This window comes from Pinus tabuliformis, chromosome 9 (genome assembly GCF_031772625.1).
Source record: "Pinus tabuliformis cultivar Carrire ecotype Pingquan chromosome 9, CPIR1, whole genome shotgun sequence".
NCBI classification, from domain to species: Eukaryota; Viridiplantae; Streptophyta; class Pinopsida; order Pinales; family Pinaceae; genus Pinus; species Pinus tabuliformis.
In genome coordinates, this window is record NC_142307.1 from 892,036,169 (window position 1) to 892,063,762 (window position 27,594).

Here is a 27,594-nt window from a genome sequence, read left to right on the forward strand (position 1 = left end):
CATTTTAGTCCTTCAACCTGCAAAACAAATAATTCCAGAAAGTACAGCAGTATATTGACCAAGCATCATAAAGAAATCATCTTCATAACATAAGGAAAGGTAGTTAGTTATACAATTAAAAACAACCATTCACATATGAATTATAACATTGACATCATGAACATGAAGAAGATTTATATCAGGAACAAGACAAGTGTTTCTTTTATTATAAATAACTAAAGTATAGAAAGGAATGATTTCACCTGATTCGTCCTTTCGTAGGCTCCAAGCAGAACCGTCCTCCAGATTCGTCCAGTCTCAAGCCTTCAACAAACTCCTTCCATGACTTACTCCATGATCTCTCAAGTAGAAAGACATCATCACACAAGGAAACAAGGGTTTCCTATAAATGGGGGAAGTGCTGGAAGCACAAGGATATTCAGACCTGGTCAGGGAAAATCTTAACAGAGTGATCTTTCTCTCTATTCTCTCCTCCCTTAGGCCTTCCCATTCAAGCCTTTTTATACTTCTCCCAAAGTAGTTTTTTAGTTGGGAATTCGTTGGGAACAGTTGGGCCACGGGCACTAATAGGTAATCAGTAGGTAAAACCTGCGATCTCCGCCCGAAATTAAGGAGTTTTATTTTTTTTAAGTTTTTTAAGACATATACGCGGGTTGGGTATACACAAACCCGCGTACACACACGTTTAGCTCAGCGAAATGTCACGTATAGGGAGTAAAACACAGTTTTTTGAATATTTGGACCAGGTTTGGAAGGAGGGGTTGCCCTAGGCCATGAGTGCAGCATCACAAACATCAAGAGTGATGTTTGGAGCTATAACAAGGGTTTCTCAGGAATACTTCTATATGATTACATTTTTTGTTGTTGCAGGGGCTAGAATTATGATATAATTTGAAATATTGTGTGCAACTTGAATTCAATGTTGGATTAGGATCAAGAGACCTGAAATGACTTATCATTGAATGATCTAATATTGGTTGGGCTAGATCTGATTGCTTACAAATGTTTTATTCTTTAAATGTCATGATCTAGGTATGTTTGAAATCTGGAATAGCAGCAAAGTTGTAAGTTAGTATTTGCAAATATATATGCTGGTTCGCCTTGGTGAAGGCACATATACACGCTAGTTCGAAGCTTCCAACTAGCGTATAAAAAAGAAAATCCTTTTATTTAGAAATGACTGGTCTATCTGATCAATGATGCTAGTTTATTGTTGTCTGTCAATGATGTCTTCTTAGATCTGAATGTAGAACTGAATGCATAAGGAGATTGAGTCTGATTGATTGATTGATTAAGTGAGAAGGGTGAGATTTCTTGCTAGCTATCTAGATATCTGTAACTTAATTGTAGATGTTTAGAATATTATTGGTTGGTAAAGATTTGATTCATAAGTTTTATGTTTCAGTGGTTTTGGAGGTATATGCAAGTTTGGTTAAAGGAAGTAGCGTATACTTGCATGTTAGGTTCATTAAAGTAGCATATGCATTATGAAGTATGATTCTTGAAGTTGCAGTTGGTTCTGAATGATGATGCAGGTTTCTGGATTTAGCACAGTGTTCTGGTGACAGTGATCTGGCTGTTTAGATTGACTGATTGTTGGTTGATGCAGTTATTATTATAGAGTTTGAGCTTCAACGTTTCTGATGGGTCCAATGTGAAAATTTGATGAAATGAGGCCTTCATATTGTGTTGTTGTGTACTAGGAGCATCTAGTCTAAAAATTTATGAAACATGGTCCCTGGAGGAAGAGAGAAGGTCGTAGCCTTTTGTAGGTCGGTGCTTACATATAGTAAACTTATCGGCTAGTACAAGAGCTAGGGGGTTGTAGCTCCCTTCCATTAGAAAGAAGGTTGTAGCCTTTTGCAGGTGGTATGAGTCTGCGTACTGGTATGAGTCTACACCAGTACAAGATTATAAACATATTTTCTTTATATTAAAAATAAGACAGAGACGATAGCAGGAGGTGGTTTTTTTCCCACATTGGGTTTCCACCTTAAATCTTGGTGTTCATATGTGTTTCCTATGTGTGATGGTTTATTATGTTATTACTGCACATAGTTACTGTATAATAAAACACTGATGTACTGATTAAAGATCAATACATGATGAATTAACTAAATCATAAGTTCTTTGGGTATACGTTGGTTTCTTTAATCATAGTTGCATGCACATGCAAGTTCACTTCACTAAAGTAGCGTATATAAATTTGATTGGGAAATGAAAATATTATTGAATTTTAAACACTGATTCACGCACCCACCCCCCCCCCCCCCCCCCCCTCAGTATTATTTCCAACAATTTTCATACTCTCCATGGGAATTGAATGCACATCCACTAGGATTTTGAATTCACAAAGTGTTACCAAAGAGACTAGAGGTAGTAATTGAGGGTAATCTAGTCTTGTGGTGTCATCAAATCTGAACTAATTTTTGTAAGATTTTGGTAAATATCATTATCAATCTTCTTCACTATAAAATAATGGGATGACCATATATTTTCACAAATTTTAGGATTAATTTATGGGCACAATTCATATTAAAGACTTAGGATATGGGAGAAGGAAGTACTATGTTTCAAATGCTCCTTTGAATGATGGAATTGATAATGAGATCTACATGAACTTTTTTGGGCATACTTTCTAGATTCTAGAATATAATCGAAGTCCATAAGCTAGAAGTAGTTTTTCTACAATATGGGTCCAACTTGCTCTCAAGGGACATGTTAGGTGATCCAGGAGGATCTCCAGACACCAGTGGCATGGAAAAGGCTCAAAATTCAAAGTGTCAGAAAGGCGATGAAATTGACAACAGATCGAAGTGCTCATCGCCCTAATTCCAACGATGTGAATGACACTCCAAACCGAGTCGAGGTAGTCAAAGTTGGGTTGACTTTTGATGACTGGGCAGGATTAATGAAGGCATAATTTGAACTTTTTCGGAAGACTAAATCTAGCCAACTCTGGTCATATTCTGGGAAAAATCGTGGCCTTGTTAAAAAGACTCCTTCGGTCCAAATCTGAATTTCCAAATATGCATAGTTTGTTTTTGTATAATGAAAAAAATATAAAAAAAAGGGTGGCGGGCCACCAACCCCGCCACCCCTTATCTGCACCACATAACAATTGGTGGAGGGGTGGGCCACTACCCACGGCCCCTCCCACGGAACTGTGTAAACAAACTAGGGTGGGCGACCATGACCCTGCCACCCCACACCACGGATCCCACGGAATGGGGCTCAACAACCATGCCATTGAATACAATGGGTGGGGGGCGGCCCTTGTGGCATGGACCCAACCATGCCCAACATGCAGCTTATTACAAACATTGGTGGGAGGCAAGTATGGTGGGTAGGCCCGACCCAACCAAAAAATTTAATTAAAAAAAAAAATCGTTTGTAATGTATTAAAAAGGATTTTTTTTATGAAAAAAGGAGGAGGCGGGGTTTGACTGCCCGACCTCCTCCATATTAACTGGACTTTCCACCAATTGGACTACAATAGTTTCCTTGAAGAATCCACCACACATTTTATACTTAAACACAGTTTGTCAATGTGCCTAGGCAGAGGAGGCAGTGCACGTAATTCAAGGCAGAATTTTGTGGGAGGGCCGAATTTTCAATTTGTCAGAATTTGACAAATTTTACATGGTTTCAGCACTTCTCGACGCCATGAATGCAATGGCGCTATCTATTTCTCCATCAGGTTTATGCATTTTTGGCCATTTTTCAGTATGGAGGTATAAAACTCGATTTTGTAACTGATGCTTGTACTCTTCTTTCTCATACCACTTAATGAATGAAGGCCTCCCCATTGATCGAGCAGGGCCCAAAGATGTAGTCCAAGTTAGATGAGCTCCATTATCAATTCTTTTGTCTTCTTTCATGCTTTATATGTTTCTCCTCTTCTCTCATGTGCACATTAAATTTTCTATGTTAAGCTACAATTTATGCATGTAATTCTTTAACACATCTATAAGCAAAATATTTTGGATCAAGTGTATCGAAGCAGGTCTTTTAGATGTGAATTGCATGTTTGTATGCTAACAAGAAATAGGCTCCAAAGAGGAAAAGGGAAGCTAAAGTCTTTTGATCTCGAAGTAGGGTGTGCACATCGAAGGAGAAACATGGCAGATGAAGAGTCTTGTCATGAAGAGGAGCAAAATTTCAAAACCTTCTATACAATGGCAGAGAATGTCGATCAGTTGCTTTCAAGGGTGGAGAAAGCAGAAGAGAGAAATCTAGAAGAACAAGGTTCAGTGCATGGAAATGGTGAAGGAGAACCCGCTCCTTCTCATTCCACGAGTGAAATTTCTTCTTCCTCTCATCACCATCATCATAGAAATTCAAGGGATGCATCTATGAAACCTTTCTTTAAATTAGATGTCAAATTTGATCTTCCCATGTTTAACGGTGAAAGTAATGAAAAAAAGCTTAATAACTAGGTTAGGCAGATTGAAATCTACTGCAGGATTCAACAAATCGATGAGGACAAGGCAAAGATTCAGCTAGCCTCTCTTCAGCTGAGTAGCACCACTCTCGTTTGGTGGGAGAGCAAACTGCGAAGCAGTAAGAGTGTGTGTAATCTTCTTTCCTCATGGCCTAGTTTCATTTCTGCATTAAAGGAACAATTATATCCCTTGGATTATAAACAAAAAGCCTTAATGGATTGGCAATACTTAAGTCAAGGTAGAGGTCAAGATGTTCAAATCTTTACAGAGGAATTCAGAAAACAAGCACTTAATTTGGGCATTGCACTTGACTCACCTGAAGTAGTAACTAAGTATATTGGATCATTACATAGTTACCTTAAACATTCATTATTATTGTTTGAACCAACTACTATTGACTCCACCAGTGTGAAGGAAATTCATCTTGAGAACAGGGGAAAAAATGAAAGAGATGATCATTTCAAGAAACCACCTTTCAAACCTCCAAATGGAAAACCCAAAGTGAAAGGAAAAGGAAAGGAGAAGAGGATGATATAAACCAAGAAAGATGAAGGAGAAAGACCTTATTGCAATCACTGCAAAAACGAAGGTCATGAGGAGAATTATTGTTGGAAACAGTACCCGGAAAAGAGAGCAAAGAAGTATGGAGGAAAAGGCAAGTAGAAGACAGTGGCAACTGTGCAGCAAGACCTTGGATCTGATTCAAGAGATGAACCATTGATCACAACAACAGGAACAAAAGGTACTCTTACACCTCATGTTAATTCTAAATCACATGAAGGCACTAGTTCAATAGATGAGTCTCTTCCTAATGAACAAAAGGGAATTGAGCTATTTCATATTAGAGTTATAATAAATACAAAAGTGGAAACTCTATTTGATACCAGATCCCAAGCAAACTTAATTTTAGAGTCCTTGGTAAAGAAGCTAGGCTTGGAAACCAAACCACATCCAAAACCTTACCCACTTGGATGGATACATGATAAAGAAAAATTGAATGTAACTAAGCAGTGTAAGGTTAAATTAGTGATTACTTCTAAGTTAGTGGATGAGGTAAAATTTGATGTGATACCATTGGATATTTGTGGCATGGTGTTAGAGAGTCCATATCTATATGATAGAAAGGCAATCTTCTTCTGTCATGAAAACAAATACCAAATCACAAAATATGGGGTAGAATATATTGTAAGGGCTCATCAAACTAAAATCAATGTCAACCTTGTAAGTGCAGGACAAATGAAGAGGTTGGTGAATTTCAGTAAGGGCATGGTTTTAAGGGGAAAAGATGCAGAATTATCTGATGCTTTCTAGGGTTGTGATCATGTGCATGAAAAGGAATTATGTGAATTAATTTCTAACTATGATGAGATGTTTCAGGAACCACGGGGATTACCTACAAAGAGGGAAATCCAACATGAGATCCATTTGTAGCATGATGTTCCTTTACCAAATATTGGCATGTACAAGATGTCAACCATTGAGATGGAGGAGATCAAAAAGCAGGTGCAGGAACTATTGAACCAAGGGGTCATCAGACTGAGCACTTCTCCATGCGGCTCATCGATTGTCTTAGTGCTGAAGAAAGATGACACATGGAGGATGTGCGTGGATTATCAAGAACTATATAAAATCACGGTGAAAAATTGTTACCCTCTTCCCTGCTGTTATAAAAAAATCAGACCCTGATAGGCTGTTGATCAGGAAGACTTTGAGTAACTATTTCAAACCAACTTTTGGCTGAGGCTTAGCCTCCTCAACCTGAGAGGGCTCTCTCACTAGGTTAAAGATTTTGATAAAGATTAGATGGCTAACTCTATGAAACAAGAGAAAAACATGAATGGTTGAACATGATCAGTAAACATCCATTGGGCTATGGAGTCAAAGTGTGTTTCAGTACAACAACAAGATCAATTTCACATGGAAGTAAGGGCATAGAGGGTTTTAACATAAAAGAAAAACAGAGATATAATATAGAGAACACAACCTACAAACACATGAAGGAAGTTAGAGCATCATCAATGAATTCTAAGTAACATGTGTCTATACCACTGCAAGTAAGTATATGAAGGAAGCCATGAGGAAAATCAAACATTAAAACCCTTGCTGAATCCTGAGTAGTGAAAGCAACTCTTTGTATTAACTTGAAAACATACAGTCACATACAATAACACAATGTGCTTGTTTATTTGAAAATTGCCAACCCTTTGTGCATTACATCTTCTCCAATATATAGAGTTCATTACATGACTTATATTCCTACTCCAGCATGAGGGGAATTCGAATTCATCCTACTATGACACCTATTGATACTCAAAACTAACTATTAAATGCAAATGACAGCTAACTAGCAGTCCTAGAGACCTAATACAACTAGGAGTGTAACTCCTTATTATGATTAAACCACCTAAACTAAACATTAAATACATTCTTTGACAACTACAACCTCATGAAGTCGAATTTGATGAAGCCTCCCACATTATCACCTGACTGCTGATGACAAAACCTAGAAATTAGGGAACATGTTTCCCTGTTTTTAGGTTTAGGATCCTTGAAAGTTGGCACGTGGGACAGAGCCTTTATCTCCTCATCCGTGACACATTTTATGAAAGTGAAGGAGGTTTTCGTATCCCATGATTTCTATAACAAAACCTCTCTTGTTTTTTTAAAACACTTCTCCAGCTGTCCAGAATCTGTCCTTGAAAAACACGTGTAAAACAGGAAAAATCTATTTTCTGAAATTAGGGTCTCAATGAAAGCTTAGTATCTCCCAACTGAAAACACTTATGAAGAAATTGAGATAGGTTATTTTAGTTGGAGAGCTTATGAAGAGAAACCTCCCTCAGAATTCCAAAATACATTTTCCTGTAACCCGAAACTGATATTGAAAAAGACTACTAAAACCAGAAGACAAAGCTTGACTTTCAGCAGTTTCGTAGCAAATGTTTAACCATAAACTCCTCCCACCTCAGAACGAATTTGAAGAAACTGAAAGCGGTTTTTGTAGTTCAGCATGTTAGGAAGAAAATCCTCTTTCAGTTTTCAAAATTGAGTTCTCATCTGCTCAGGAAACCTTATGGAAGCTAACTAGTAAAAGCAGAAAACAAAGTTTTTTATGCTGAAACAGGTTTTTTCAGGGGTTTCGTAGCGCACTACGAAAACACTGATTTCGTAGCGCAAAACTGGATTTTTACACTGCCTGCACTATGAAAACGTGGATTCGTAGCTAATTTGAAAATTTCTCCAAAATGATGTGAGATATGACTTCTAAACACATGGTGAGGCTTCTAGTACATGGAATGAGGTTGTCAAATTTTATTTGGAAAAGAGATATGACCTTAAAAGACTTCTAACCTTATGAACTAACCCTTAAAGCATGAAATGACCTAGAGACCCTTTAACACCATGACTAGAAGAAGGGTTTGTAAATGAGGATGACAATATTGAGAGTCTAATCCTATAAGACTATGACAAGAAATAAGGCAAACTTTCCAAAGTTTAGAAACAAGAATTTTAGGGTGATAACACCTGCATTGATGACTTATTAGATCAGTTAAAGAATGATATCTATTTCACCAAATTGGATTTGCATAGTGGTTATCACCAGGTCTGAATTGCAGAGCAAGATGTGTGGAAAACTGCCTTCAAGACCAAATAGGGGTTATTCAAATGGATGGTGATGCCATTCGGAGTTCGCAACACTCCAGCCACTTTCATGAGGGTCATGAATGATCTCTATAGGCCTTTCATTGATGAATTTGTTCTTGTCTATCTAGATGATATTCTTATCTTTAGTAAAAGTTGGAATGAACATGTATGCCATTTGAAGAAAGAATTTGATGTATTGGAAAATGAAAACCTCTATGTAAAATTGTCAAAGTGTGAGTTTGGGAAAACCTCTTTGGTTTACCTAGGTCATATTGTTGGTCATGGTTAGCTAAAAATTGATCCTTGTAAAGTTGAAGCAATTGTAAATTGGCCTAACCCTACAAGTGTAACCGAGGTTCGCATCTTTTTTGGTGTAGTACAATATTAGAGGAGATTTATTGCCAATTTCTCTATTATTGCAGCACCTTTACACGCATTGACAAGTGTAAAGCAAGTCTTTCAATGGGGAGGAAAGCAGTAGAAGTCCTTCGAAACATTGAAAGAAAATATCTGCACCACACCGGTCTTGGCCTTACCAGATATCAAATAGCCATTCAAGATCGAGACAGACACCAATGAATATGCCATGGGAGCTGTACTGATGCAGCAAAAGAAGCCTATATGTTACCATTTAGAGAAGTTCTCTCAGGCTGTGATAAACTATCCCACTTATGACAAGGAATTATATGCCTTGGTCAAGAGTGTGAAAAAGTGGAAACACTACCTGATTGGCAAGGAGACCATCATCCATACGGATCATCAACCCTTGTAGTATTGGCAGTCACAAACCAAGTTGTAGCAATCTCATCATTTTAGGTGGATGGGTTTTCTATAGCAGTTTCATCTAGTAATAAAGTATAACAAGGGCACTAGCAACAAAGTGGCCGATATGCTATCTCGCCCTCCTATTTCTTCTTCTGTTATTTTTCATAATACTTCCTTATCTTTTGAAAGTTATGCTGAACAATATGCTAACAATGATGACTTTAAGGAGATTTATGCAAAACTAACCCATGGTTCACAAGTGGACAACTATCACTTGCAGGGGAAACTGGAAAATTGTGCATACCCATAGGAGAAAGGGTACATGTAATCTAGGAGGCCCACACCTCCCTTGTGCCTGGTCATTTTGGTATTGAAAAACTTTGTGTCATGTACAAAGATTTTGTTTTTGGCCTCATATGAAGAACATTGTGACTCACTATGTAAAGGGGTGTGCGAAGTGTTCTGTTCCAAAGCCCTCTAATAGAAAACTTGGGCTCTACACTCCACTCCCTATTCCGAGTCATCCATGGGAAAGTGTGTTGATGGATTTTGTAGGAGGTTTGCCTTTTTCTATGAAAAGTCATGACTATTTGTATGTCGTAGTGGATCGTTTTAGTAATATGTGTATTTTAATGCCTTGTAAAAAGAAAATTAGTGCAGATCAGACTGCTTATCTTTTCTTTCAGCATGTTTGGGTCCATTTTCGGTTGCTCACATTGATTGTGTTAGATCGGGACTCTTGCTTGCTTGGAGAGTTTTGGACTAGCTTGTGGAAGATGATGGACACCAAGTTGAAAAGAAGCATGACATTTCGTCCATAGACTGATGGACAGACAGAGATTGTCAACCGTACCGTGGTACACTTGTTGCGAGGCTATTATGGGAAACATCCTAAGTTGTGGGATGAGCATCTTCCATATGTGTAGCATTCCTACAACCGAGCAGTGCACTCATCTACGCATCGTTCAACATTTAAGACATGTTTTGGCTACCTGCAAAAAGACCCTTTTGATATGGTCTCTAGAAGGGAAGATGACTCCAATGGATGCGATGACAGGGACAACGCACAATAGTTCATTCGGTGGATCCAGTTGATTCACCAAGCAGTACAGGAATAGTTGGAGAAAAGTCAAGCCCGATACAAGGCTCGACATGACAAACATCGTGTCGACCATCAATTTCAAGTGGGTGACAAAGTGTGGTTCCACATCAGCAAGGACAAGATGAAGGGAGAAGGGAAGAAGTTGCGACCAATTCGGTATGGTCCATTCACCATCTTGGAGAAGATTGGAAACAATTCTTTTCGTCTCGATTTGCTGATATATATGCAGATGTAATCCATAGTGAATGTGGAGAACTTAAAGCTGTATGAGTCGCCATTGATTATGGACACCGAAGAGGTGGGAACAATCCCTACAGTTGATGACTTTGCACCAGAGTATCTCGATGAGTTAGTTGAAGACATCATCCTTGATAGGCCAGACATGGAATACCTTTGAGTTGGTTTCAAGGGGATGCACCCTAGTAAGGCAAAATGGCTGGAAAAGGAAAGAGTAAGGGAACAATTCCCTCACCTTCCAATTTACTGATAAATATTTTGACAATCCTAAAGCTCCTCAATGGGGGGGATTGATCCAGGAGGATCTCCAGACACCAGTGGCATGGAAAAGGCTCAAAATTCAAAGTGGCAGAAAGGAAATGAATTTGACATCAGATCTAAGTGCTCATTGCCCTGATTCCAACGATGCAAATGACACTCCAATCCGAGTCTGGATGAAGGAGATAGAGGCAATGAAAGTTGGGTTGACTTTTGATGACTGGGTAGGATTAATGAAGGCATAATTTGAACTCTTCCGATGGACAAAATCCGGCCAACTCCAGATGGATTCCAGGCAAAATTTTGGCCTCGTTAGAAAGACTCCTTCAGTCCAAAACCGAATTTCCAAAGATGCATAGCTTGTTTTTATATAACAAAAAAATTATAAAAAAAAGGTGGCAGGCCACCAACCCTGCCACCCCTTATCTGCACCGCATAACAATTGGTGGAGGGACCGACCACGACCCCCGGCCCCTCCCACGAAACTGTGTAAACAAACCAGGGTGGGTGGCCATGACCCTGCCACCCCACACCATGGATCCCATGGAATGGGGCTCAACAATCACGACATTGAATATAGTGGGTGGTGGGCTGGCCTTTGGGACATGGACCCAACCACATCCAACATGTAGCTTATTAAAAACGTTGGCGAGAGGTAGGTACGATGGGCGGGCTACCCAAGGTGGGCCCGACCCAGCCAAAAACTTTAATTAAAAAAACAAAAATTGTTTGTAATGTATTAAAAGAGATTTTGTTATGCAAAAAGGAGGAGGCAAGGTTTGACCACCCGACCTCCTCCATATTAACCAGACTTTCCACCAACTACACTACAACAGTTTCCTTGAAGAATCTACCACCCATTTTATACTTAAACGCAGTTTTTCAGGTTGCCCAGGTAGAGGAGGTAGTGCATGCAGTTCAAGGTAGAATTTTGCAGGAGGGCTGAATTTTCACTTTGTTAGAATTTGACAAATTTTATATGGTTTCAGCACTTCTCGACACCAAGAATGCAATGGCACTGTCCGTTTCTCCATCAGAGTTCTGCATTTTTCAGCCATATTTCAGTATGGAGGTATAAAACTCCTTTTTGTAACTGATGCTTGTACTCTTCTTTCTCATACCACTTAATGAGTGCCTGGTATCTACTTGGCATATTTCCTATTAGCCTGTTCTGATATTAAATAATTGGCAGTACTCTTTATTTGGTTCACTATCCTATGTTGGCGCAATGGTTGGAGCAATAACTAATGGGAAAATTGTTGATTAAGTTGGGTGGAAAGGGATGAGTGTTTTCCAGGATCTCATGGTGATACCACATGTGAATGTAAATTTTATGATTCCTATACAGATGATGACAAGTCATAACATATGATTTATTTAATTATTTTGATTTTTATATGACCACAAACCTTGAGCTTCATTTTCTATTTTATCTAGACGCACTAATAATAGTAGCTATATTACTTTCACAAAGGAAAGTTCTAGTCCAACATGAAAGTTTGTATGAAAACCCTTTGATTTGGATAGGATGAACATCAAATCTTGCATTTGTATATTTAATTTGCATATTTTGACTTTGTAATGGTTTGGTATGAATACATAAAGTACTTCTCTGGTTTTTTCTTGCCAATTTTACCTTGTTGCAGAATGCTACATTTTTGTATGGGGGTATATTGTTGACCATATTGGAATGAGAGTCGTATCATTTAGAGAAAATCCACCAATATGTCATGTTCCATCCCTTCTCCAAAACCTTTGTCAAGGTAGCTACTACACTAATGTTGTCAGGTATCCGGTGTTCCTCATATTATTTGGTAAACTCAGTATCGGTATATATAGTTGAGATCACTCTGAAGAACTTGTGAGGAGCTCTTGGTATAGTGAATCAGGTGAGTTTCTTATTCTTATATTTTTCACCTTCCAAATATAGGATCACTATGGCCTTCTAAGGAGCCATATGAAAGCATGGATGTAAATGACTTGTAAAGCCCTAGAGAAGCCTTAATTGTACCTAAGCAAAGTATCCTTTTGTGGAACAACGTTAAGTTACTATTGGTGTAATGATGGCATATTTATTTGGGTTTGTTTCATGGACGCTTGTGGAAATTATAGGCATGTCATCAAGAAGATGGATTTACAACTTTAAAAAAAAATTAGTGATTTTTGGAAAAGATTAAAATTAACTATTGTTGAGTGGTGATGCATGAGTATTTCCTTGTGTTCTATTGATTATTGGACTCTCCATTATCCCAGAATCTCCAAGATCGCTGGTGGGAAAGCTTAAACTATTACAATAAGTCAAATGAACTACATAAGTTAGAGAAATTTCATATGCTATTTTTTCTAAAAGGAAAATATTATCTTACATTTTCATGCTGGGAGTATGATAAAATAGGAAAGGAATCATATTTTAAGGCTTCATTACAGGCTCTGTATGGCCTTGATGTTGATGTTTGAGTTGAAGAAGCTGAAATTAAGGTATGATGACTTTGGTTTTCTATGTTTGAAATCATATGATTTATTTCTTCTTGTAATATGACCCTGCATTGGTGCTCATTTGGGAAACTTATTTTTCTTATTATATTTTTGTTTCCTTTCGTTAGAAATTTTTCTTAATTTCTTGTGCCCTTGGTCAATATTATTATGGAAATAATATTGTTGTGCTTTCATTGAAATCCTAGCAATAATATTTTGTTTTCTTATCTTGAGCTTGTCATTTTATTTTATTTAAACTTATATTGCAATAGGGGATTCAGAAAACTAGCAGGAAAGCAGAGTCAGAATCTCTAATCTTATTAAGGGAAGATATGCACTCCCTTTGATTGTAAGTTTTGTGTTGCCACATGGTAGAGTAAAATAAAAGCATGCTAAATCTTTTTTTCTTGGTTTAACTACAAGCATATTAATAATCTACTGTTGTGAACAATGTGTATTTATGATTTTTATTGATTTTAATTTTTGACCATTTCAAGGATTGTTTGTTTCAAATTGGAAATGATTTTCTTTTGATGAAACAAGTGAGTTGAATTAGTGCTATTGTGTTTTATGGGACGTACATTTTCCAATCTGTTGGTGAGTGTTCACTTCTATCGAAGCAACCTTTTCTTTTTAGCATAAAATGATCCATCATATCACCTCCATTTTACCTTTGTGGTTTGGCTATTATTTTTAGATCTAGATATTTGCAATTCAAATATTAGTGAACAAGTCTCAAAAGGGTTTCCATTGACAACTAAGATATGTACTCCAATCTATACAAAATAAAATTTAGCATATGGGTGAAATTCAATAACTTTTCATAAATAGATAAACATCTTACGAGATGGAAATTTTCTTAACAATATTGAACAGCTTCAGTGTTTGGAAATTTAAGGATAACAATCTTGCTAATGTTTCTGCATGTAGAAAGAATCACTATTACACCATTTAAAACATTTTTTTAAGACAAAATTATAATTTTGTCTCAACTATTTATTTTATATTAAATTATTATTTTGATAATTTTTTATTATTTTAAAGTAAAGATTGGCTCATGGCTACATAATTAGTTCTTATTGTGTAAAGATATTATAAACTACTAATAATTAGTCGATTTGGGGTTTTTAATGCTTCTGTTTATTTGGAGGTTTTGTCACAATCTTTGGTTGTCGTGGCTTCCCCTCACTAGCAAAGGAAAGGGCCTTGAAATGGTGTTGAGCTAGGGGGATCTTGTGGTGAAGGTAAATTTTCAGTGCAGACACAAACAATTCCTCTAGCTTGAGAGAGCGGGTCTAGCCACAAACAAACAATCTATGGAAAACTCCTTAAGCTAGAATCAAATAAGAGGGCCCACCTCTTAGGATGCTATTCCACTTGGTGATGATCCTACATCCTTACTCCAACTATCTTTCGTTTCCTTTCTTTGAATACCTGAAACAAGCAAACAAACAACAAATAGCAAACATGATAGCATACAAATTGTATTTAGCCTACTTAACAGGTCAAGGAACACTAAGCCATAAAGATGTAGGATAACACTTCATGTAGGAAATCAATCAATAGTTGTATTCATATAAATTAAGAAAGATATTACAACCAATGCCTTGATGTTGCTGGTCTCCTCCAACGTATTCGGGTTCCCACACTTCTGCCAGCATCTCATGGATAGCCCCAACAATGGAAGTTTTAAGGCTTCTTCCCTTTATTCTCAAACCAAACCAAACACAATATTCTCCCTCAAACATACACTAGAAAGCTACAAGCTATAGATGTCTTGCTGATCATTCAAACTCACTCCAAAACTAGTTTAGCTTGGGAAAAGAGAGGTTTATATAGCTTGGATGGAGGGGAGATGGTTCCTCTCATCATGGGAGAAGGCCTTACCTCTTGGGTTTGTTCCATCCTAATAGGGGACAAGAGCCCAAACTGACCTCCTCAGCTCCATCCAGCCCAACAATCTACCAAACTTCCATTACAAAGCTTATAGACCTGGAAGCTTCGACTCCATATTTCAAAAACTTGCCAAAAGAGGATTGATGCGACTGGAAAAGGGCTCAGTCACTCTGTACGGTGCTAGTGCTAGTTTTAATCTCTGAAAATCGACGCGAGGAGGAAACTGGTCAGTAGCGCTGGTCTTGTAAACTAGGGTAAAAGGAAGATTCTTGGGAAATTATGCAAAGCGGAAATATTTTTCTCATGAAGAGGGACATATTGGGAGTTTCTTCACAATCGGAAAGCATGTAGGGTTCACTTAGAGGTCCTCCAAGATCATGGATAGAGAGTACAGGGACAGTGACAAAATCTTGTGTAACAGATATATTCGACTGATTAATTTAGTTTAAATGCAATTTTGTAGAAGGGGAAACATGTTTACATAGTCTGGAAGGTGGGTGCAACAAAATTCCAAGCCTAGGTGAATGCACCTGCCTACAAAAACTCCTCCCGCTAAATTTGATACGACAGTCACTTTGTTCATTTCCTTTCCAACCTCCCAAAAACTCATTCACAGTTTAAGAAAATGGAAAGAACTGATGCCAAGATGGCTCTCAAGATCACTAGAGGAGCTTACGACTTTGTTTGTCCATTCAAGGATTCTCAAACACCTCCGATTAAAGGACACCTAGGTCCAACATCTCGGCATCAAAAAGCGCTACACTATCGTGGATGAAGTCAATAGAAGAGTGAGAAAAACCCAACATAGTGAAAAATAAGTGAAGATCAATGGGTTGGTGAATTGTGAAATGGGTTTCAGGGTCTCCATTTTCACCAACAAATTCCTGAGCGTCTATTCTATCACCTATGATTCTGTGAAGGATGCCTAGAACTGCAAGTCAATCAACAAGTTGAAGATGATGGCCATTTGAGGAATGCATTACACCCTTCAAGAGGGTAAAAAGATACTCGATTCCTAGATTGACAACTATTGCAAGTCCCCTTCTCTTTCTAGCAAGGGGAAGCCATGGATGCCTAAGATTGTGAATCGACAACAAAGCTCATCATGAACATAGAACATGTATGACCAGGTATTGAGCTTTCGTTTTCTTTCCTTGTTACCCTGCTTTATGTATTAGTATTAGGGTTTAAGTCCATAAAATGTTCTAGATTATTATATTCTCATATAATGTGTTTGTTAAGTTTTTCTTTAGGGATTTTACAGGACTTTACTCTTTGTTATAATTGTTAGTAATATTGGGTTTCAAAACCCAAATGTAATATATAAAGAGGGTTTTGTTTTGATGAATACCTGCTTCTCTAATATATAATTTGTAGCAACATCAATTAGAGGCATACATAATGGCTCATATGGGACTAAGTAAATCTATCTTAAATGAGTAAAAATAGAAAGGAAAATGTAGAAGCAACAATAAGGCATAATTTTTCTCAGGATTTCTTGACACATAGAGGACATTATCAAGATTCTTGACACATATAGGATGCTTATATATTTATTCATGCTTACTTATGGACTCTTCTTCATTTGTAAATAAATTTGACCTTATGTGGACTAAGCACAGTCTAATTTGGGTTATATATATGACAACAATACCATGGACTGTTGGAAGTCAAAATTGAGTTGTCGTTTGTACTCAACCACATGAAGACCTCCTTTCAAGGGAACTATAATTTTTCAAAATATAAAATCATTCGAGCTAGTAGATCAGCTCTAAGGTCAATCAGATTGGAAGAAGGATGTTTATATTGGTGAATATGACTTGAATGGAAAACATATAGGTGATCAAGGACCTAAAAAATCATTTGAGGCTAAAAAATTTTAAACAGGAAGGAAGGGTTTCGCAATATCAAAACCATTTCCTCTAAATTGAGATATCAAGGATTCAAGAATCTCGTAATTAAGAAAATAGAGTGGAGTAAGACATGAAATTTTACATTATGATACCTGGTTAAAAGTTCTTATGTTTATGACAGAAGTTTGATATCTCTCTCTCTCTCTCTCTCTCTCTCTCTCTCTCTCTCTCTCTCTCTCTCTCTATATATATATATATATATATATATATATATATATATTAATTATTTAAATTAACACTTTAAACCTTGTCAATTCTAATTATTAAGGGTTTTTCTCTTTCCAAGGTTCTTCTTATGAAAACCATTCTTGTTGAGGAAAAACTGGGAAAAACCATTGACGATTCTACATCAAACTTCTATCATAAACATAAGAACTTTTAATCGAGTATCATAATGTAAAATTTCATGTCTTACTCCACTCTATTTTCTTAATTACAATATTCTTGAGTCCTTGATATCTCAATTTAGAGGAAATGGTTTTGATCTTGTGAAACCCTTCCCTCTTGTTTAAAATTTTTTAGCCTCAAATGAATTTTTAGGTCCTTGATCACCTGTATGATTTTCATCCAAGTCATATTCACCAATATAAAAATCCTTCTTCCAATCTAATTGACCTTAGAGCTGATCCACTAGTTCAAATGATTTTATATTTTGAGAAATTATAATTCCCTTGAAAGGTGGTCTTCATGTGATTGAATTCTGCTGTCAGGAAAAGTGCAAACGACAACTCAGTTTTGACTTCCAACAATCCATGGTATTGTTGTCATATATATAACCAAAATTAGACTGTGCTTAGTCCACATAAGGCCAAATTTATTTACAGATGAAGAAGAGTCTAGAAGTAAGCATGAATAAATATATAAGCATCCTATATGTGTCAAGAAATTCTGATAATGTCCTCTATGTGTCAAGAAATCCTGAGAAACATTATGCCTTATTGTTGCTTCTGCATTTTCCTTTCTATTTTTACTCATTTAAGATAGATTTGCTTAGTCCCATATGAGCCATTATGTATGCATCTAATTGATGTTGCTACAAATTTTTATTGATCGAGTAAACACCTTTAGAAACATGACCAAAAATAAGTTTATGAGTAGTCATATTTCCACCCACATCAACACTTGCAAGGTGTTGGGCTAAAGGAGTAAATATTCCACAAAATTTTCACTGGATTTTCACACTACCTTATCCCTAAATTGATGGCACTTCTACTTTTACCTCTTACAAGTTTAGATGGATATTCCCTCGACTTCAAAAGTGAATTACACTTATGTGAATTTTTTTCCTCTTATAAGTTTGGGTTATTATGGAATTAATTATGTGTTTTAGGCCTTTTTGTTTCTTTCATTTTTAAGTAATTCTTAGGCAACATGCTTGGAGGGTTTGCACCTATTGTGGCTTAGGCACTAGTTATGAGGGATAACTATTCTGTCAAAAGCCTAGGACTTGCATCCTATAGTCTACCTCATCTTCTTGAAGCTCATATTGTATAGACGAAGGGATAGTGAGAATTTAATGTTGGTGTGCACCATAATATTTTTCTGTCTCACCAATGAACCAACTCCTTGTTGCCACTTTTATATATTATTTTCTTCATGTCACCCTATTTTAAGATTGGGATTGATGGCAAAGAAGATAATTACATGTAGTGGAAATTTTTGTTCAAGAAACATGCTTGGAGGGAAACATACTTGGAGGGGTTGCATTGCACAGGTTGTATTTCCTTTGACTTAGCCGCTAGGTTTAAAGTATAAGAATTCCAAAAAACCACCTAGGACTAGCACTAGGTGCGACTGTTATACAGGAAAATGACCCCTTCACCAGCTCAGAGGAGAAAGACATGATGACTAAAGGACTGACCAAGTTCACAAGCCTAGTTGTCAAGCTAACGCTGTCTAAACACTAGAAAACTTTTTTATAAAGCTTCCTAGCAAGGCTAAGGTTTCATTAGTGCCTAGGGTAACTTTATTTGTTACCTCGGGAAGAGCGTTAGTGAACCTAAATGAGTTTCTATGGGTCAAGGGAACAAGTTGACTAATAAATATCCCAAGATTCTCTCCTATGCCAGCTCACAAAAGCATGGAAACATCAAAACTTGACCTGTTTGGAGGAATTACTAAATCCTAATGGAGTATACAAACGGGAAAGAGCACAAAGGCATGGAAACATCACTTCTTTTTCTTAATGGAATTCATGAAGGACTTGGCAAACCTATCCTAACATGCTATATATGTAAAGCTAGGGAGACTGTGAAAGAGGTTGAACCATTTGAAAGGATTTCCTATTTGAATGTTGAGCATAGTATCAAACTAAGGCATCAGAATAGGTTATGAAGGTAGAGAGAGAGAGGAGCTGGAGGGGTAAGGGAAGACTGATACAACTGATGGTTGTTGTAGGTTTTAACCTTGTATAGACATTACCTACATACGAATTCTAAAACATAGAAAAGAAAAATGCGAGATCATAACACATAAAACACATATACACAGATATTTTCCCCTGGATCCCAAAACCAGGACTACCAACTTGATTTTTCATTATGTTCCTTTCAATGTTATAATACATATTTATACATGCCAAAGCATCCAATACCATGGACCGAAAACTATCGTGTCCAAAAAACATGTGCGAAAATCATGCACAAAACCATAGGTGGGTCCGCCCAACGTAACATAGGGTCCAAAACCAAAATTTTCCGGGGTGCTGCCCTGGACCCCATAACGTGGGGTTACGGGTGCCCCTCAAACCCCCTATTAACTACGTGGAAAGAATATAACACAACCCAACATTCTCCCACTTGTTTTTTTCTTTCCACAGGGGGCCACAAGAGAGCTTAGTCATTTTTCCAGCCCTGAAATGCCCGTTGTCTCTCTACAACAAGAGAACTTCTCAGAGCTCACAGATTTTGTCAATGCATCTGCAGTATTCTTCAAAGTGTCTGCCTTTACCAGCAACACCTTTTTGTCTTGTATCATATCCCTCACAAAGTGATACTGAACATCAATGTGCTTTGTCTTTGAATGATATGCAGGGTTCTTTGCCAAGAAAATTGCACCTTGGCTATCACAGTCTATCCTTATAGATTCCTGTACTAACCCCATACTTGAACATAATCTCTGCAACCAAACTGCTTCCTTCCTTGCATGAGTGGCTACCATGTATTCCACCTTTGCAGTTGATAGTGCCACTATAGATTGTTTCTTACTCATCCAACTGATTGCACCTCCAAATAGGTTAAACACATACCCACTTGTAGATCTTCTCTGATCCAGATCTCTAGCCTAGTCTGCATCAACAAAGCCATGAATATCCAACACTCTGTCCAGTCCTAGTCTTCCTTGGTAGCACAAACCATAATTGCTAGTGCCACACAAATACCTAAAAACCTACTTCACTTCTGTCCATTGCTCCTTCCCTGGTTTTGAAATAAACTTGCTCAATACTCCCATTGCATGTGTAATGTCTGGTCTAGTACAAATCATTGCATACATTAGGCTACCAACTGCACTTGCATATGGAACACGGGACATGTCCTCTTCCTCTTCTTGTGCCTTGGGACACTGTTCAGTAGATAACCTCACACCTACAGGGATAGGAACCTTCACCGGTTTACTATCCTGCATATTAAACCTCTACAATATTGTCTCGACATACTTCCTCTGGTTTAACCAAAGCTTCCTCTTTGCCCGATCTCTTTTAATTTCCATGCCCAAAATATAGTTTGAAGCACCAAGATCTTTCATGTCGAATTTGGAGGACAATTGGGTCTTCAAATCCTGGATAAATTCTTTGTCATTTCCAACCAACAACATATCATCCACATACAAGACCAGATAAATAACATGGTCACCAATTATTTTAAAATCCACACAATGGTCTACTTTGCTTCTGGTCAAGCCAAGTCCCCGTATAAATGTATCCAATTTCTGATACCACATCCTTGGTGACTGTTTTAACCCATATAGAGACATCTTTAACTTACATACCAGTTCTTTCTTACCCTTCACGGCAAAGCCTTCAGGTTGCTTCATGTAGATCTCCTCTTCCAGATCCCCGTGAAGAAATGTTGTCTTCACATCCATCTGTTCTACCTCAAAATTAAAAGCAACAACAACAGATAAAAGTAATCTATTAGAAGTTACCTTCGCAACAGGAGAAAAAATATCACCAAAATCAATTCCCGGCACCTGGGAATAACCTTTTGCTACCAACTGAGCTTTGTATTTATCCACTTTTCCTTTTGCATTTGTCTTCTTTTTTAACACCCATTTGCTGCCAACGAGTTTCCTTCTAGCCCGCAACTCCACCAGATCCCAAGCCTCATTTTTGTGCAAAGATGTCATTTCATCAACCATGGCCTCTTTCCAGAGTTTTCCATCCTCTGAATCCACTGCTTCCTTCACATTTTTGGGATCATCATCAGTAACAGACAAAGAAAAATTTGAACAGAAAGTAGATGGACTATACCTTTCTAGCTGCCTTCTTTCTCGAACTGATCTTCTCACAGCTGGAGTTTGTGGCTCTTCATCTTCTGATTCCTCCTCTACTGTAGAGTCTGATTCTTCCTCCTTTAGCTCAAACTCTATCTTCTCAGGTTCCTTTGGTTGGACTTCATGTTTAATTACATCTTTCACCTCTCTGAACACCACATCTCGGCTATACATAACCTTCCTTGTTACTAGGTTCCAAAGCTTATAACCCTTTAAACCATCCTTATACCCAATAAAGATGCACTTTTCAGATTTACTATCCAACTTTGTTCTTTTCTCCTTTGAAACATGTACATATGCATCGCATCCAAATACCCTCAGATGTGAAAGAGAGGGTTTCTTACCAGTCCATACCTCTTGTGGAGTCTTATCCTCCAACACTGATGAAGGTGACCTGTTGACCAGGTAACATGCAGTATCCACCACCTCTGCCTAGAATTCCTGTCCTAACCCAGCACCACTGAGCATGCTTCTTGCCCTTTCCATCAACATTTTGTTCATTTATTTCTACAACTCCATTTTGCTGAGGTGTATATGGAGTAGTCTTTTGCCGTGCTATACCACACTTCTTGCAGAATTCTTCAAATTCCTTACTACAAAACTCTCCACCATTATCTGTCCTTAGCACCTTTATCTTATTTTCTGTCTGGTTTTCCACTAGAGCCTTAAATTCTTTAAACCTATAAAAGATTTCATATTTCTTCTTAAGGAAATATATCCATGTATTCCTTGAGAAGTCATCTATAAATGATACATAGTACACAAACTTACCCAATGATGGAACATTCACAGGTCCAAACACATCACTGTGCACAAGCTCTAATATATGTTTCGCCCTCTTACCACCAGAGGGGAAACTCACTCGATTCTTCTTCCCGTATACACAATTTTCACAGAGATCAAAATCCAGAGAGCTATTACTCATACCTTCTACCATATCTTTACCATTAAGTATTTGAAGGCCCTTCTCTCTAATATGTCCAAGCCTTTGATGCCACAACATGGTATTTTCTCTAGAGACCACTAGATTTTCTGCTCCACTTTCAGGAACCATAGAACTTTTGCACCCATCAACAATAGTGCTACCTTGCATCTTGTACAGAGTTCCAATCTGAACTCCCCGCATCAATACCAGTGCTCCCCGAACCATCTTGCAGGTATCCTTCTCAAACACTATTTTTACACCTGCATCATCTAGCTTACTAATAGAAATCAGATTTCTGGCTGATGCAAGAATATGCAGAACACCCGCAAGTGTTCTAACCCTTCCACCTTGTAGCTTCAACTTTACTTTTCCACGACCAATGATTCTAGCCTTCCTGTCATCCCCCAAGAAGACATCACCACCATCATATTTCTCATACTCATAGAACCACTCTCTATGGGGAGTGAAGTGAAAGGATGCATCTGAGTCAATCAACCATGCCTCGTGATCTACATGTGTACTTGAAGAAGCCAGGTACACATCCCCACCTTCATCTGAGGTGGTTTTCGCCTCTATATAAGGAGCCTCATCAGATCCCTTTCCTTTGTCAGGAGCTTTAGATTTATAGTCCCTTTTGTAGTGCCCTTCCTTTCCACATTTCCAGCACACCACCTTTACAGGTTTTCCTGGAGATTTAGATCTCGCTTTAGATTTAGATCTCCCACTCGATGACTTATTTTTGTTTCTGTTCTGGGTCCACCCTCGTACAGACAAGGCATCACCATTTTGGCTCTCCATATTTTTCCGTCTCATCTCATCCGTCAGCAAGGATGAGACTATTTCATCAAAATGCAAGGCAGTTGCATTGCTACCTATTGCAATAACAAGACTATCCCACGAATCTGGTAGAGAACACAACATACTGATGCACTTATCTTCATCTGAAATTTTAATATCAACAGATGCTAATTGACTTACCACAGTATTAAATGCATTCAGATGCTCTGTCACCGAGTCTCCATCTTTCATCCTTAGGTTATACAACTTTTTTCCGTAGGAACAGTTTATTCACCAGAGACTTAGATTGGTACAAAGTCCCTAACTTGTCCCACAAAGCCTTCACTGTAGCTTCCCCTGATACATTCAGCAATACTGAATCTGAGACACACAATCGTATTGTGCTCTTTTCCTTCTGATCCAACTTCTTCCATTCTTCATCAAACACTCCTGTTGGTTTAGTACCCGGATCTACCGTGATCCACTGATCTTTATCCACCAATAGATCCTCCATCTTGAGTTTCCACAACTCAAAACTCTGACCATTAAATTTCTTGATCTCTATCTTTCCACTGCTCGCCATCTTCTTTCGCCACCAGAATTGATATCGCAAATCTCCCACTGAACAGGGTCTACCACAGGCTCGAGAAAAACCCCTCAGCAACAAAGGCATCCCCTTGAAGCAAAAACAACTCTGATACCAAATGTAGGTTTTAACCCTGTACAAAAATTACCTGCATATGAATTCTAAAACACAGAAAATAAACAATGCGAGATCATAACACAAAACACATATACACAGAGATTTTCCCGTAGATCCCAAAACTGAGACTACTAGCTTGATTTTTCATTATGTTCCTTTCAATGTTATAATACATATTAATACATGTCGAAGCATCCAATACCATGGACCGAAAACCATCACATCCAATACCATGGATTGAAAACCATCGTGTCCAAAAAACATGTGCGAAAATCATGCACAAAACCATAGGTGGGTCCACCCAACGTAACATAGGGTCCAAAACCAAAATTTTCCAGGGCGCTGCCCTGGACCCCATAAAGTGGGGTTACGGGTACCCCTCAAACCCCCTGTTAACTACGTGGAAATAATATAACACAACGCAATAGTTGTAATCATTTTTTTCTACATCAATATAGAATTGCAATTGTGTTGTCCACTCTGTGATGTTGGTAGTATAACTTGTTTATATGTTCATGCAATGTCGTTATTATGAGTGGCTTAGATATATGAAACTAGATATCTTTACATGTTTATGCATTGTTTATCAAGGTTTTATGTTGTGATATTATGCTTGTCTTTTCTATGTGCAGGTTTTGATCTGGAGTTGGCTCAGGGGTCTTCCACCTAGCTACATTGCGCTCTCCAGCAACACCACACTAAGACTTGAGGTAATAAGTCCTTCTCGCTTTGATATTCATTTGTTAAGCATAGATATGCATGCATATTTGTGACAACTGTAGCTAATCTTACTGTCTGCCAAGGATCCTAAGAAGATCCTTGAGGGTTTCTAGATTACCAAACACCAGTGCATTAATCCCTATAGCAGAATTGGTGACTGCACTGGGGACTACACTTAGTTCCCAGTTTTTCCCAGAAAGTTCCTAAATCTCTCTTTCTTCCAGGACTTCTTGTACTTCCTCATTCCCTTTCTGACCACTCATGACTATACAACACCCTTCTCTTACTGCTTAGCCTTAGATCTGATCCCCACAGCCTATTGTTAAGCCTTTTTCCTCACTAACGTTGTCTGCTAGTGTAAATAGTGATTTATAAAGCATCGTGGCCTCACAAACAGTGCGTTAGTGCTAAAAGTAACTCTCTGTAGCCTCTAGTATAGAGTGTTAGCCAACAATTTCTTGATAAACAGACTACTCTGTGACCTCATGGGTTGGGAAATCTGCTTGTAAACTGATCAGGCATCTGCAGCTGTTCTTGTTTGACTAATCTGTGTTCTGATTTTTTTTTTTTTAAAGAAAATAGCCTTAATTCTTAAAGTTTTTGTTTTCATAAAAGAAAAAATATACAAAGTTTTTACTCTTTTCTTCTTAGTTGGTTAGATTCGCATTATTTTGTTTCAAAAGTTGTTAGTGAGCATTGAAGTTTTTTCGGTTATGCTAGTGTTTTACTGAATATGATGCATGGTATATATATTGATGTATGAATGACTCTCCCTTTGTAAAAGTAGCTTATTCATCAAAAGTGAAAATTTACATGCATTATTTTTGCATGATTTGAGTAAGAGTCCCATATAACTTCATACGTTAACACCCCTACAGAAGACTCTAACGAAGTACATCTAAAATCTACCTAATAAAATCAATAAGCAACTATTTTTAGAGTAAACACACGTTAGTTTAGGCTAGGATCTTGGGATAGGCTGTATGAGTTAACTGCCCAAGGTCATACACTGAAACTAGTGTCAATAAAGAGAGAAATCCTTTGGCACTCATACTATACGGGACCACTCCAGTAAAAGAGGAGCTACATACGAGACAACATCGGACTGTAAGTGAAGGTAGGCTGCCTTTTCTTACATCTCCTTTGGGTATTTTGTGTATCAGGGATCCCTTCGGGGATATCAGAGCTGAGTCGAGGACTCAGGTATATTGCCCACACAGCATACTGTCTGTGACTATGTCCCCCCCGGTAGTGTCTATGGTTTGAGGTATCCTTAGTGGCCATACTTTTAGGGACGAACACAAGGTGACTGCGGTAGGCTGCTCGGTACCTATCACAGACAAACCTACTCTGTCTTCAGTTTTTGGGAGGGTGATCGTCTTTAAGAGAGTACTTGGCTCCTTAATCTAAGGTTTTGGCAAAGCTAAAGAGTAATCATAACTGTACATTTGGCCAACTCTCTTTGTTATTCATTGTGATACTGTGTTTCATCTCCAGTGATCGGTGCTTATTAGACAAGGCCATTTCCCTCTGCTTGTTGATTGATTTCCTTAGTGTATTTTTTATTTTTTAAGTGTCAAATTGTTATCACCGAGACTTTAACAAATATCATTGTAAAATCTATTGATAAAATTTATCAGTTACTATGGCTACATCCGGCCCTCATCGTCAATCTAGACGATTGTTAGGTCTTCCCCCACTCATTGTGGAGGATCTGCCGAGCTCCAGTGAACTAGATTCCCTGCCTTTAGGCAATCAGTCTCCGAGATCTAACATAGAATCAATTTGGACATCCCACAATTTAATCTTACTGGACGATTTCTTTACTGAAGGTTTCTTTCCTCCATAGAATTTTCTGATCACAAATCCGTTGGGACCACTCTTGATTCTCGTTGCATTTGTACCTCCTATGTCTTCTGTTAGACCTGCACCAGCCATCGCATTGACGACTAATGGGTCATGGGCTTTTGTGGACACTTTTGGTCCACCACCACCTCCCCAGTCAACAGTCAGTACCACACCTCTGATGGAAAACCCTTCTATCCCACCTGTCCCATGTTCAAACCTTATCATGACACCCACCACGAGTGGAACCTAGTACATTTCAGGTTCTGCCCCTTTTGTGTCAGCCCCCAAACCTTCAACAAGTGTTACATATAACACTCCTTATAATGCTCAATATCGCATGGTTAGCAAGGGTCCCATCAACCCCCCTTTTGTTGGCATCCATTGTTTAGTTCTAACCCCCAGGTTCAGATGCCTGGGGGAACAATTCCCAATATGCATATACTAGCCGAGAACGTAACACTTCCCCCTCTGTTTAGAGGATTGTATGGAAAGCCATTGATTAAGATGAACCCTCCTTATGTCAGTCAAGGACCTATAGTTAATTATGTAGCGAGCGGGAACCCTCAACAAGGTCCCAATCAATCCATATGGGCACCCTAATCTCAACCAAAAATGAGTGAAGGGGGGAATTCCTTATCCTAGGGGCACTTCCAACCCCCAGTATAACAAACCCTATGGAAACCCACAGTACATGACTGTACCCCATGGAAATTACTATTCCACGCAACCTGTGTATAATATTGGGAACAACACGATGGGAGGACCGCAAGGATCCTCAAGTCATATGTCATCACCTTGGTCTGATTCGGGGGCATCAAACACCTTGCCTTTCTTGGAAATGTTTGATATCCATGACTTGTACAAAATCACAAATAACCCCATCTATCACAACTTACTTTGGCTGCCAATTCCGCATAAAATCCTGACAAACATCCTAAAGTTCGAAGGGAAAAAAGGGGAGGATCCAAGTACACACATCACCACCTATCATTTATGGTGTGTTTCTAACTCCATGGTGGATGATAGTATCTGGCTATGGCTCTTTCCCCACACCCTTACTGGCAATGCAGCCAAGTGGTACATCGAGTTAGCATGCACGTCAGTCAATACCTTCGGTGCTTTAGTGATGGAATTCTTAAATCACTTCCAGCTACCCATCCCCTATGAAACTGGCACAAAACTCCTCACTTCATTACGTCAGGACACTGCCACCCACATCTCTGATCATATCCATGAATGGAGACATAGGTGGAGGATATTTAAAGCTCCCCTCCCAGACTATCTATTAGCGGATTGGTTTTGAAAGTCTCTACTCCCCCAAATTTCTAAGGATGTCGCCTTAGGTGGTGTGGTCATGGAAGACCAATCCATTCGTCATGCCCAACACCTAGATT